Source organism: Nicotiana sylvestris, chromosome 8 (genome assembly GCF_000393655.2).
Source record: "Nicotiana sylvestris chromosome 8, ASM39365v2, whole genome shotgun sequence".
NCBI lineage: Eukaryota > Viridiplantae > Streptophyta > Magnoliopsida > Solanales > Solanaceae > Nicotiana > Nicotiana sylvestris.
In genome coordinates this window covers 40,743,120-40,755,110 of record NC_091064.1, presented here as the reverse complement: position 1 = coordinate 40,755,110, position 11,991 = coordinate 40,743,120, and the positions used below count along the sequence as shown (strand labels likewise).

General features: G+C 39.2%; 2 long non-coding RNA genes across 4 annotated transcripts; one reads left to right on the top strand and one right to left on the bottom strand.

The window, feature by feature from the left end:
- The first annotated feature begins 6,789 nt into the window (after nucleotides 1-6,789).
- Nucleotides 6,790-7,499, top strand: LOC104240280 (uncharacterized). Its single transcript, XR_714383.2, has 3 exons — nucleotides 6,790-6,994; nucleotides 7,075-7,157; nucleotides 7,243-7,499. It is a non-coding gene; the product is annotated as an uncharacterized lncRNA (long non-coding RNA).
- A 41-nt stretch (nucleotides 7,500-7,540) lies between these two features.
- On the bottom strand, nucleotides 7,541-11,726 carry LOC104240284 (uncharacterized). Of its 3 annotated transcripts, XR_714385.2 has the most exons (5): nucleotides 11,478-11,726; nucleotides 10,491-10,759; nucleotides 9,381-9,670; nucleotides 7,999-9,287; nucleotides 7,541-7,915 (listed from the first exon to the last, which is right to left on the bottom strand). It is a non-coding gene; the product is annotated as an uncharacterized lncRNA (long non-coding RNA). The 3 variants fall into 3 exon arrangements; XR_714384.2 differs by having other exon boundaries at nucleotides 7,999-9,670; XR_011401870.1 differs by lacking the exon at nucleotides 9,381-9,670 and having other exon boundaries at nucleotides 7,999-8,175; nucleotides 11,478-11,711.
- Between the last annotated feature and the right edge of the window lie 265 nt (nucleotides 11,727-11,991).

Genomic DNA, 11,991 nt, shown 5'->3' with positions numbered 1-11,991 from the left:
AAAGGCGAAACGCATACTCACCCGGGACGAGAAGTTACCTGTTCCATTAAATAGCTCTCGTAATTCGAGCTCCGGTACGCCTCATATTGCCAGTATGTCAACTCAACTTCTATATCCTTTCATAGGAACCCAAAGGACTTACCCTTATCGAGAGCCTTCTGGAGCCTAGCCCCATGGCGGAGCAGCTCAGACCTAAACCTGCCAAAAGCCTGCAAAAGAAAAACTCGATGAGAAAGGAAATACGCGAGATTCAAAAGGCCTATGCCAAAGCTCACCACGAAGGGAAGTCGGCGGACTTCCTTGAAAGCCGAGCACACCTCTGATAATCTAGTCCTCTCTGCCCTGGAAGAATCAATCCCAGTAGAAGCATGATCGCTCGGGGGAACTTCCTCTACAAGGCCGGAGACTTCGGATACAGTAGGCTCAGGCGATGTTTCCTCCTCAAAGACTCGGCCCCGTTTCACCCTGCTGAGAGCTCCATCGCACTGCAAATGCATATCCCATTTATCATTACCCTCTTTTAGCTCGGAAGCTAGCAACTCCACCCCCTCTCCGGAGGAGCATAGCCTCGCCCTTAGAGACCCTCCGATACCTATGACGGCAATACTAGTACATGAAAAGGGGAAAATGTCTTCCCAAATGACGAAGGACAAGTGAAAGCAGCGTACACACGTACCATGATATTTTGCTTCCCATCTGCCTCGAGACACGGCTCGCCACCTATGCTCCTTACTAGTCGAATGGGTCGCCAGCTTCCGGATGTAGCCAGGCAGATTAGGAACTTCGCCGGGCGGCCATGAAATCGTTAAAGAGAAGAAGGAAACACAATTACTAAACTAGCTTCCGCCATGAGCAAATCTGAGAAAGCACCAGGCGCTCCACTCACGCGCGTATTTCCATTCCTCGGGGGAATGGCATAAGTTCCATGGGGATAATGTCAGTCATTCGAACCTGAACGAATCGACTGACCTACTCTCGATCTCCATCTTCCTCATCATCAACCACAAAGGGCGTGGATGAACGGCACCGCAAGGTTAGCAGACCTCGATGATGAAAGGGTCGGTACAGCCTGAGGAAGTGACTGAGCGTGAATTCAAGCCTGCCTTCTCCGCAAAGAACCTCATCATTAGCACTATTCGCCAAAATGACGGATGTATCTGCGCCAAAGTAACCCGGTACTTTAAATAGAAATCGAGCATGCCCCTACCAAGGGGGCCTAGTGCGAAAGGGTACAAGTACACGTTCAGGAATTTATCGGCGAGGTCTATGATACCCTCATCCGGGGGAAACGCCTGCAATGTTACCCCCTCGCCCCATCCACAGTCTCTCCTGACTATCTCTAGATGCTCCTCTCTTATCGAAGACATAGTCTTCAGAGTAAACTCCCGCGGATCCTGAGCACTAAGAGTGGAACTCTCCCCTCTCAGCCGGGCAGACCCTGAAGTAGCAGTCAAGGCTATGGCGGAACTAGCAAACTGAAGTGGGAACCTAGCGAATGCTTCAGCGCTAAGGTAACGAAGGACTCGATGCCAAAACAGAAGGATAGTTATCTAGAATAATGGGATCTCCCAAGAAGCGGGAGCAACCCCATATATATATGTGGGGAAACAACAACGGTTCGCCTGCCCAAGTTAGGCCCTAGGAGGCCAACAGCTTTAGTACGGGTTCTGAGGTGGTACCCGACCTCGAGGACCTCCATCGAAAAGAAGTAATGCTTCAAATAGCTAGCCACATCGTCTTCGGTCCCGAGAAGGTATCCGACCTCAAAGGTTCCTCTCAAGAAGAAAAGTAAGCACTACAAGCTCCGTCCATGAGGATTCAACCTCAGGACATCACCCAGCCTTGGGTAACCTCTCCACAAGAACCTATCTACAATGCCTTAAAAGATTATCTACATCAAGTTCAAAGTAAATCTCCAGGTGCCCAAAGCTGACCTTCACTCAGAAACAACCCTCGAGATTTTCAAGGTTCGAGGTGCTATCTTTATGCGACTTGAGGGTCCCGATGATCCAAGTCTACCGGACCGCTTCAGGCTTGGTCAGAGGATCCACGGTAGGCTTGGAAAGGAGCCATCTCTATCGACCAAAGACCGGAAAGAATATTGACGATCGTCAATAGAGGCATACATTCAAAATCCTCGCAAATGCACAAGAATATACAAGAATAGGGCTAATATCAAAAACATAAGTAAAGAAGTTGTCTTTCTATTTCATAAACATTGGCTTACAATGGCCCTCGAAGGGTCCTTACATACAATTACAAAAGCCCGCAAAGGGTCCTTACACAAAAACAAAGAAACAAAGGGGTATACACCCATAGTGAAAACCTAAGAACCTAGTCCATCCTCGAAGGTTCATCTCCAGTATCAGCATCTCTGAGTGTCGACTCCTCGATATCGCATCCTCGAAGGCAACTCCTTCGATCGCCGTCTCCTCTAGGTTCCCAACTTAATCCCGTGGAATGTCCTCGCCGATGGAGAAGATGAAGAAGAGGAAAAGGGGGGGATGCAGAAGAGGCAGAAAAAAGAGACATAGCCCGCTAAAGCCAAAGGTTGAAGATTCAGCGGGCCCCAGCCTCAATGGCCGGTTGTGCAATTTTATCCCTCGGGAAAGAAAAAACCCAAGGGATGAAGTGCCACACCAGGCTAGGATAGGAGAGTGAGCAGTGGTAGTCCGAATAACTTTCTAAAAAAGGGGAAAGTCGATTCCCTGTCTATCGTCATCTCGGGCCAGGGAGGACAGCAATAACAATCGTAACAACATCGATAGCGACGACAAGACAGAATAATCTCGCTCGACAAAGGGAAGCTCAGGCAAAAGGCCATCTCCCGGTCGATGGGAATGCAGCCCAACAACCTTAAGGCCGTGGACTTCAAACATGGTGATTAACATTATAGAAAGATGGCGAGAAGGAGGGCATAAGTGAATGGAGAAAGGCACTTAGATAGAAAAATGACGCCAGAACGCCCCCATTTATAGGGGATAATGACACGGCCATCAATGCCCTTAGAAGATTGACCGACATGTATAATTAATGTGTTCTTGAAGAACCAAATCGACGGCGGTACTGTCACTTTGAAGAACGGGAATCAACAGCGCATTTGAGTGGTGTCAAAAAGACAAGTCCATGGGATGTCCCGGTTATCGTAAAAGCTCACCCCATAGGTTGCGTTATCGGTATGACATCATCACGGGAAGCCCGAGGAGTCGGGTATCATGATCATTTCCCATCGCTTCATTATGAGAAACGCGGAGACTATCTGTATGCGGTGAAATCAGAGAGTCCAATTTCTTGCTATCAAGTCACTTCAAAAGAACACCTCGAGACCCCGAGGGTGCGAGGCTGTGACCGAGTTCCCTCCTTCAGAGCTCGTCGACGTCCAACCTAAAGAGGATATCGATCGAGGCTAGAGTAGAATGGGGAACTCCCAAGGCACGCGGCTAAGTATGGCAAAGCCGGCCTATCCAGAACCTGTATCAAGGTGTCACGTCTAGCCGTCCTATCTCTATGCCTTTACAATTAATATACTTTGTACTATGTTGGATTTCCCCTCCTATATAAAGGGGATCCTCATCACTTTGTAAGGGGCTGTTGTTGCTCCAAATATTCTACACAAGATCAATAACAACTCTCTCTCTCTCTTTTTTCTCTCTAACTTACTCGCTCGGGACTACCTCTTTCATTTATTACTTTCATACTTGCTCTTCATTTATTGCTTGATATTGGCCATAAAGAGCCTCCTTTAATTATACTCTAACTGTTAGTCCCTTCCCAGTTACCCCCGATAGCTCGAGCCCGAGCCCAGGCATCGGCCTCGAGGTTCTTATCGGTTAGTTCGAGGCCCGGACAACAGGCCCCCCCGTTTGATTATAACCCTGTTTTAGTTCGTATTTTGTCGTTAAGCTTCACATATCTAGCATCGGCTGCTTAAACAACTAGCATAAAAATAGATCACATATTTTTGGAATCCCACTAACAAATTTAATTGTTATTATCATTTTCGCGATAAACAAGTAAGACATCTTTTAGAAGCCCTTCAAGAAATGACTCTAATATACTGCAGATTTTGGTTGCATTGGCATAGGAATTTGCCATGACCTTCGTTTCCCGAGGTAATGATAGTTTTCATATTTAAACTAGTGTTTAGTCTTGTTAGGCTACATACTCCATCGGCCATGTTTACTAGAAACTTGTTGCTGGTCACAATCAGGTGCTCATCTAATTTGTTATCCTGGAGCTTTCAACATGTGTACAGGGGAGGCTTTAATTTGTGGGAGCTGGAACAGAGAACAAGGCAAGAATTTTGGCAAAATCATAGCACTTTCTACTGTCCTCGTCATGTTTTTTTAATCGTATTACATATGCATAATTAAGGTAGCCTCGGAGCCATGGAAGCAGTCACTATGTTTGCATTAGGGTAGATTATCTATATCACATCCCTGGGCGATATACATGGTTACAAGTGACCCCGCTTCGCTAAAATGTTTCATTAAATATATCTATTAATGATAGATTAAAAACAAAATAACAGTTAAATTCCTTACGGTGGCACCCCTTGAACATGCAAGATGCTCCAATTCAGCGGTAACACATTTCATTATGCTAATGTGTGATGTGGGTTCGAGTCTTTGCATATGCTACTTTTCTTACCTAGAAGAGTCCTAATCCTAATGACACGTGATTCGTCCAGATGTTTTTCTTTTTTACGATTAAGAAGAGTTCCCTGAACATGCAAAGACAATTAGTGGAAATCTAACAAAAAAGATTAGGAAAAAAAAATCACAATAGTGGCTCTATTAAAACTTCATTATTAAGAATAAAATATTTAAAATAAGAATGTTGTTTTAACAAAAAAATCTCTCTCTCTCTCTATATATATATATAATAAAGTTGGGAAAATGAAAGATGATGTGACATGTTTCTTTAGCCAAGAAACTCAATTATCTTTTTTCTCCTTGTTTTGACTTTTCCCTTCATTTCTTTATTTATCAACGTAATTATTAATATTTCGAAAAGTCTTCAAATGCAATTAATCAACTTGTCACCTAATTAATTTAGAAAATAACTGAAAATATAAACTCTGCATCAGTTACAATTTGACTATAATCATTATAACTATCATGTACTAATAAAGGCTTATTAATATAGACAAAAGAAATAAAGGCTTACTAATTTTAGAATTAGTAACCGAAATCACACGATAGGTTGTATATCAAATATCCTTACCATAAATTCTCCTCCTCTATCTTTTCCTATTCCCTCAAATTCACATATGTACGTGCTCTCAATTTTGGGGAGGACCTATTATGCCCATTTCATTTGTTTCCACCTTTTGGTGCTAGCTAGGCTTCCCAAATATGATACTAGATTAGTGTTGCACTTTTTTGGCTTCCTGTTACTGTATTCTTTTCTAATGTCCTGTGTTCTAATGATATATTGCAATCCCCCGGTAACAATAAGCATTGCGGAGAAAAGAAGTTAGGTCGGTAAATGACTCAATATAAATTTTGTAATTACTTTATTCTATATATTTACATCATACTATTTGAGCTCTCACATAACAGTGTTATTTTTATTGTCTGAAATATTGCATGAAGTGGTTACTTTTAGCAAATATTAAAACATGGAACAGGTATGATGTGCTTCTTTTTATTCTATTTTGTCAGTTTAAACTCTAATCCTCAGTTATTCATTCATTTTCTTTTTCTGTCTCGCTGTTTTTTTTTCTTGGTTATGTTAACTAAGGGAAAATGATACTGTATAGTCGCTCTGAAAATAATAGTCGAAAAATATATATTTTTAATATATATGCACATTCTGTATGTTATATACAAAAATTATACAAATTTTATCGACTTTTTCGGCTATCAAATGTAAATGATTTCTAATGCGGGATAAAAGTGATAATACCCATCTTCTTTAGTAATTCTATTGTGATAAGCTATTCAGAGGAATGAACAGAAAGATATTTCTCAAGGAGATTGCAGCTTGGAATATTATCCATCTGAATTTCTATGGATTCTCTTCGCACTTTTTTTTATGTGTATGTTGAATTTATAGGAGAAACTGTCAAAGGAATTTAATATATTTTTTAGATTTGAGAAATATTAGTATAATTTAATGACTTTGAGGAAGAAAATAAATTATTTTATAGTAAAAGGTTGGTAGATATTTCTTTTTATTTTTAAAACTAAACGAGCAAGGTAGATTAATTTGATTTTTTTTATTATTTTTTTATTCTTATTTTATTAAAGCATTAATATTTGAAGAGAAAACTTAATTTACACTCACATATTAAATGTACAGAGTACAAAATCGTATTTTAAATTAATACAGATATGCACGTAAAGAGATCAAGTTTTCTTGATCATTTTCTTTACATGTTTTTTATGAGAAAACTGAGAAAAAATGTTTCACTTTTATAAATTTATTAGATTTGAAGACTAAAAAAGTATTTAAAATTTTAGTTTGAAATATTATAATATTTGGATATTATAAAAAGTTAATGATTTAATTTAATGATAGTGCGGACAAATTAACTAGTTTAATAATATTCTAAGCAACATGTCAAACGTTTCCCGAAAACATATTTTAACCTCCGAGTTGGTGTTATAGCAATTTTTTTATTTGTTATTTTTTTTTAAGTGTGACGCTACTTACACAAAATCCTGCATAAACGCGGGATGCCTTATGCACCGGGCTGCCCTTACATATGCATAATAAGACAGTCAATCCGAAAACAAGAAAGTGTCTTGTACTCTTAAGGATCCGATTTTGTCGATTGAGATTTGATATGTAACAAATTTCACTTAAACTTTTGATTTTGCAGGGCAGTCGATAACCAGCTAATTACACTTAAATCTCCATAAAATTCAAAGGTAGAGGCTGTAAATTGACTCAAACTTGGTGATAGCTTTATGTGGCAACTTGCTCACCATGTCGAGACTCGGCTGGTAGCTACATGATATGGGGTCATTCTACTGTGGCTGGACCAGTATGTCAACAAACTGTATCATTTATCTGCAATTGTTGCCCTCAAAAGTTCAGGACTAACACTGTAATCTGTCTTTGTAGATGGGTGAAATTATTGGAACCACAGGACACGAGGAAGCAATTCTAATTGCTGAGATTGATTATGCTAAGATTCAACTTACAAGGTGATCTGCATAATTTGCTGTATATCCTAAGTTGCTTCAGTATGAGATATTGCAGTTATCTTAACTTCATTAAAACCATTTGCAGGGACAGCTTACCCTTAGAGAATCAAAGGCGCGACGATATCTATCAAGAAAGTCCTTAAGGCTTTGATATATGATACAATAATCTGGTCATGTAATAAGTTTGAAATGTTAATCATTTTAAGGGAATATTAATAGATTTGCTTACTAGTAAAGGGGGATCAATAAGGTCCTTGATTTTTGGTCGATATAAATTTGCCTATTCGCATGTTACAGGCTTCCCTGAATTCTGAAACTCTAATATGACCAAGTAATGGCGTCAAGAACAAGATCCTTGCAATTTTAACTTATTGAACCTCATGAAAATAATATACATATACATAGCAATGGTGTTGAACGTCCAAAATCCTACACAATGGCAAACCTTTAGCACCAAGTAAAAACTTCAATGCATAAGGATAAAAACACTAACCTCCAAATATAGAAAGCCAAAAACCTAGCACTGATCCATACTAATGTTAGTTGTTTTGAGGAGCACTGATCCATAAGTCTTGGTAATATGGAGTAACAATACAAATGTTTGCCATTTATTCGGAGCTTTCTGTGCTCGGTGGGGTTGCAACATTGGCCTATTCTCGGGAGGGTAAACCACCTGATATCAGAATCTGGAAAGCCTTTGCTTCTCTTATACGAAATGAGGACTATAACTTGTTTGAGATGATGAAATGCTGCTGCCCCTTTTCCGATAATGGAACATTTCAGAACCAAAAGTAAATCTAAAGCTTGAAGAGTTCTAGTAGGTGGGCGTTTGTAAGCTTACCTCTTGCTAATCTCATGCTTCTTCTTCAATGCCATGAATTTGTGCCATAGCTCTTCTCTTTGCAGTGTTTGTGGTGGCAGGTCTTCATTCTATTCTTCTGGAGATCCTTCTCAATATCAAGCATGTCAAGTGGCAATTCAATTCCTCGGTATAGCAGCTTTGGGAGCCTACACCTGTCTACATCAGTACATCAAAGTAGAGATGCAATTATCATCGGGGCAATACACTCAGGGAATTCTCATATCAGGACTAGTAGTTGATCTTTAATTTTTAAGATCATGTTTGGGATATTTGACAAGATTATAAGCAAACAAACTACTGCCTCCAGTGGGAGCAATTTGTCCAAAAGAAATGGCAAAATGAGCACATCACAAATCCTCAAAGATAGACCTAGTCATTGTTCTAACAGCCACAAGCCTAATGTGTCTATATCTTCATCTGACCTAGATGTGCTCTTCCTGAAACTGAGATGAAATACATTCTTCTACAGAATCAGCATTTTCCTGTCCTCCCCTTCCCTCCCCTCCCCCCAAAAGAAGACCATTCAGACAGCTTCTTATATCACCCATCACCAGATTCCAGTAAGACAGACGGAAGCCATCATAAGCCTGCGGATTAATGGCTATAGCTTCAACCATAGTCAAGAAATTACATCATTGGTCCTTTTCACAAATGGCTTCTTTCAGCTGTTTCAAATTATATCTGATCAGTTCCAGCTTTGTGGATATTATCTCATTTCCATCCCTAACAATAAGGTAATACAAAACCAACCTACACCATCAATCAAAGAAGTTCCAATGAACCTAGTTATAGCAATAAGAAGAAGGTATTTAGTTCTCCATAAAATTACAGCCAATAAATGACTGACAGCCAAGGAGAATGAGCTTAAACTAGAGTAGCTGATCAGGTTGCAAGCAACTAATTGAAGTCAGTATCGAGATGACACAGATATAATAGAAAGCTGAAATGGAGTGCTACGAGATACTGCGATAAGAGGATACCAATTAAAGTGAGTTGTAAGTTCAATAGTCACGGTTGCAGGACCAAAATTATGAGAATGAATGTTAGGGCACTAAGGCCAACTATATCCACAAGATGAATGACATAGAAATGTGAAAATTTAAAAAAGAAAATAAAAGAAGTGTGACAATACAAGATTAGACAAAATCATCTGTCAGAAAGTAGCACATGAAGAGAACAAAAAGAGGAAAGGTCATCCAAGATGGTTTGATCATGTCCTACGTGACTGCACCTATCCGCAAGTGTGATACCATGAAAACGGGATTGACCTAAAATCACATGGAAGAATGTTATTTCAAAAGACCTACAATCTCTTGGAATTCATGCGGAAATGAATAATAAAACATAGTGGAAGCAAATACCTTACAGTTGTTGGTAAGTTACATTACGTCCAATTTTTGACAGGAGCCCTTTTAGTTTGGTTAGAGAGTTGTATTACGTGTAGGACTAGAATTCGTAGTTTTAGGAACCCTTAACTTGTGTTAAAAGATATTGGAACGGAGCAACTGCAACTGAAGATTAAAAGGGTACTGAGTATCATGTGCCGCTGCATCACAACCAGCCACCCTTCATTGGGGAATATGGCTCTACTTTCTGCTAAGCACTATATGTCAATCCACAGACATGGGGCTTCCTATCAATCATTAGTAGTCTGTCCAGACAAAAGCACATACCATGCAATTAGTTTCTTATCTTAACAAGTAGACGGCACAAGCACCAGTCATACTGCCAGAGATTAAGGATTACCACATTCTCAAGCATAAACTGAAGAGAGCAGCACCATCCTCGTTGATCTATAAATCAAACTAGTACATGAAAGTCCAGCAGACAGATTTTATAAATCTTCAAAGAATGGGCTTGCAGGATATCTAAACAACTTTTTTCTTTTTGCTTTTTGACAAACAAGGACTTAAAGAACTTATTACCCAGCTAAACACCTCAAACCTACAATCATTCAAGGGTATAGATTTCCAAATGGAAAATCCTGCAACCCCTATCAACCCAAAATCCACCTCCACACACAAGAATGAAAAGAAGAAGGAACAAATAAGGGGATAAAGAAGGGAATTATTAGCTAAGCAAAGAAAGTTGCAAGTCTTTAAGAAGGAACATTGAAGTGATACGTACAAGAATTTCTTTAGACATATAGGAGTTGTATATGCCATATATCATGAGATTAAACGTAGGCATGAGAAATTAACTTGACCCTGAAATTTCACTCTGCAAGCAGAAAAGATAGAAAATACAAATAATCCTCAAAGTGACATCAACGAGATCCAATTTTAACGCAATACTCATATTCATACATTTCTTCTAAGTTGATAAAAGTATATGTATGGATAAAAGATGCACATAAGCAAAACAAGGTAAACAATGATAAAACTCTGCAAAAGCCATTACAAAGATGAAGATTCAGGAAAAAAAATATGAAATTGCTGAAACAAAATAGGAGATCGAGGGTAGGGATATACCTCCAGCAACAAGTCTATGACACGTTTAATCTGAGCCCACACAGGAGCTTTTCGTATGCTATTTATGTGTTGAAGCCTTTCTGAATCATTTGAAAATTAAACGGCAGGGCAGGAGGTTTAGCACTAGCTGTCATTGTTGCAGTTGGCAATGTATTGTTTTGAAGGAGTTGGTATGGGAGGTCCTGCTTTGGCAGCTATACTCTAAGTGTAGATTGGCACTTCTTCTGCTGCTTCTTGAACCTCTGCAAACTTTCTTCCAGTGAAGCCATCTGGTAAAAAATAGAGCTTACTTGCAAAAGAAAAGAACACTACTGCAGTATGAACTGGTACAACATCCTAATCTATCGAATTATTTCTGAAAGAATTATACTTCTCAGCAGAACGTACTTAGAAGCTGAAATTTTCAGAAACTTGACAAATATTAATAAATTCCAAGTTCCTTTCTAAAAAAACTAAACTATGTTGCAAAAGAAACAGCACCCAAAGCAATTGACAGGGCTGACTCAGCCACCCCTTCAAAAACATGGTCCTCACAATACAAAGAATTAATTTCCAACATCTCTCTTATGATTATTACAAATGGTAGTCCTTTTTAACCTCTTACCAAATGCATGTATGATATTACTGTGTCTATTATCTCTATAATTATGAGAAATTGGTTCACGGGCATTAAATGCATGATATTACTGTGTTTATTATCTCTATATTTTTGTTTCCAAAAAAGATTAAACCTTTGATCCTATAAATTATTACACTAGTTAACAACAATTAGGTGAACCATGAAAGACTTTACCATTATCTAAAACCAGCAAAACAGTAACTATCATAAATTATTCCAAAGAATTCATCACAAAAAGAAAAAATACAAACCGAAATAACAGCTTTTGAAGCTTCCATAAAATATGCACGCCCAAGAAAGAAAATTTTATGCTAAAGCATAAAAAGACAAAACACATTTAAACACTATATTCTTGGGGGTGTACTGACCTTGACCAAATTAGACAAAAATAGAACTCCGGCAATAACCCACCAAGGCGGACGGAAGACGGCGGACGACGGCGGCGACGAGATTGTGTAATTTGTATGGGATCATAAAGAAGAAGAAAAAAAACAAGATGGGTTTATCAAAGCAAATAAGTTAGGGGATTAAATGCTCACTTAAGTTTGAAACTGACACTTCTACGCCATCTTGTTCAAGGATTGAACAACTTTAACCTTTTCAATAATAAAACGTAAAAATAGCTATCATGTTTATTTCCATCACATTTTTTTACATTAAAGGTAGACATTTTTGTATGCGGCGAAATTAGAGGGCTTAATTTCTTGCTATCAAGCCACTTCGGAAGAATATCTCGAGACCCCGAGGACGTGGAGTTATGACCGAGTCCCCTCCCTCGGGACTCGCCGAGGCCCGACTCAAAGAAGACGAAGATCGAGGCTAGAGCAAAGGGGGAATTCCCAAGGCACACGGCTAAGTCTGACAAGAGCCGGCCTACCCAGA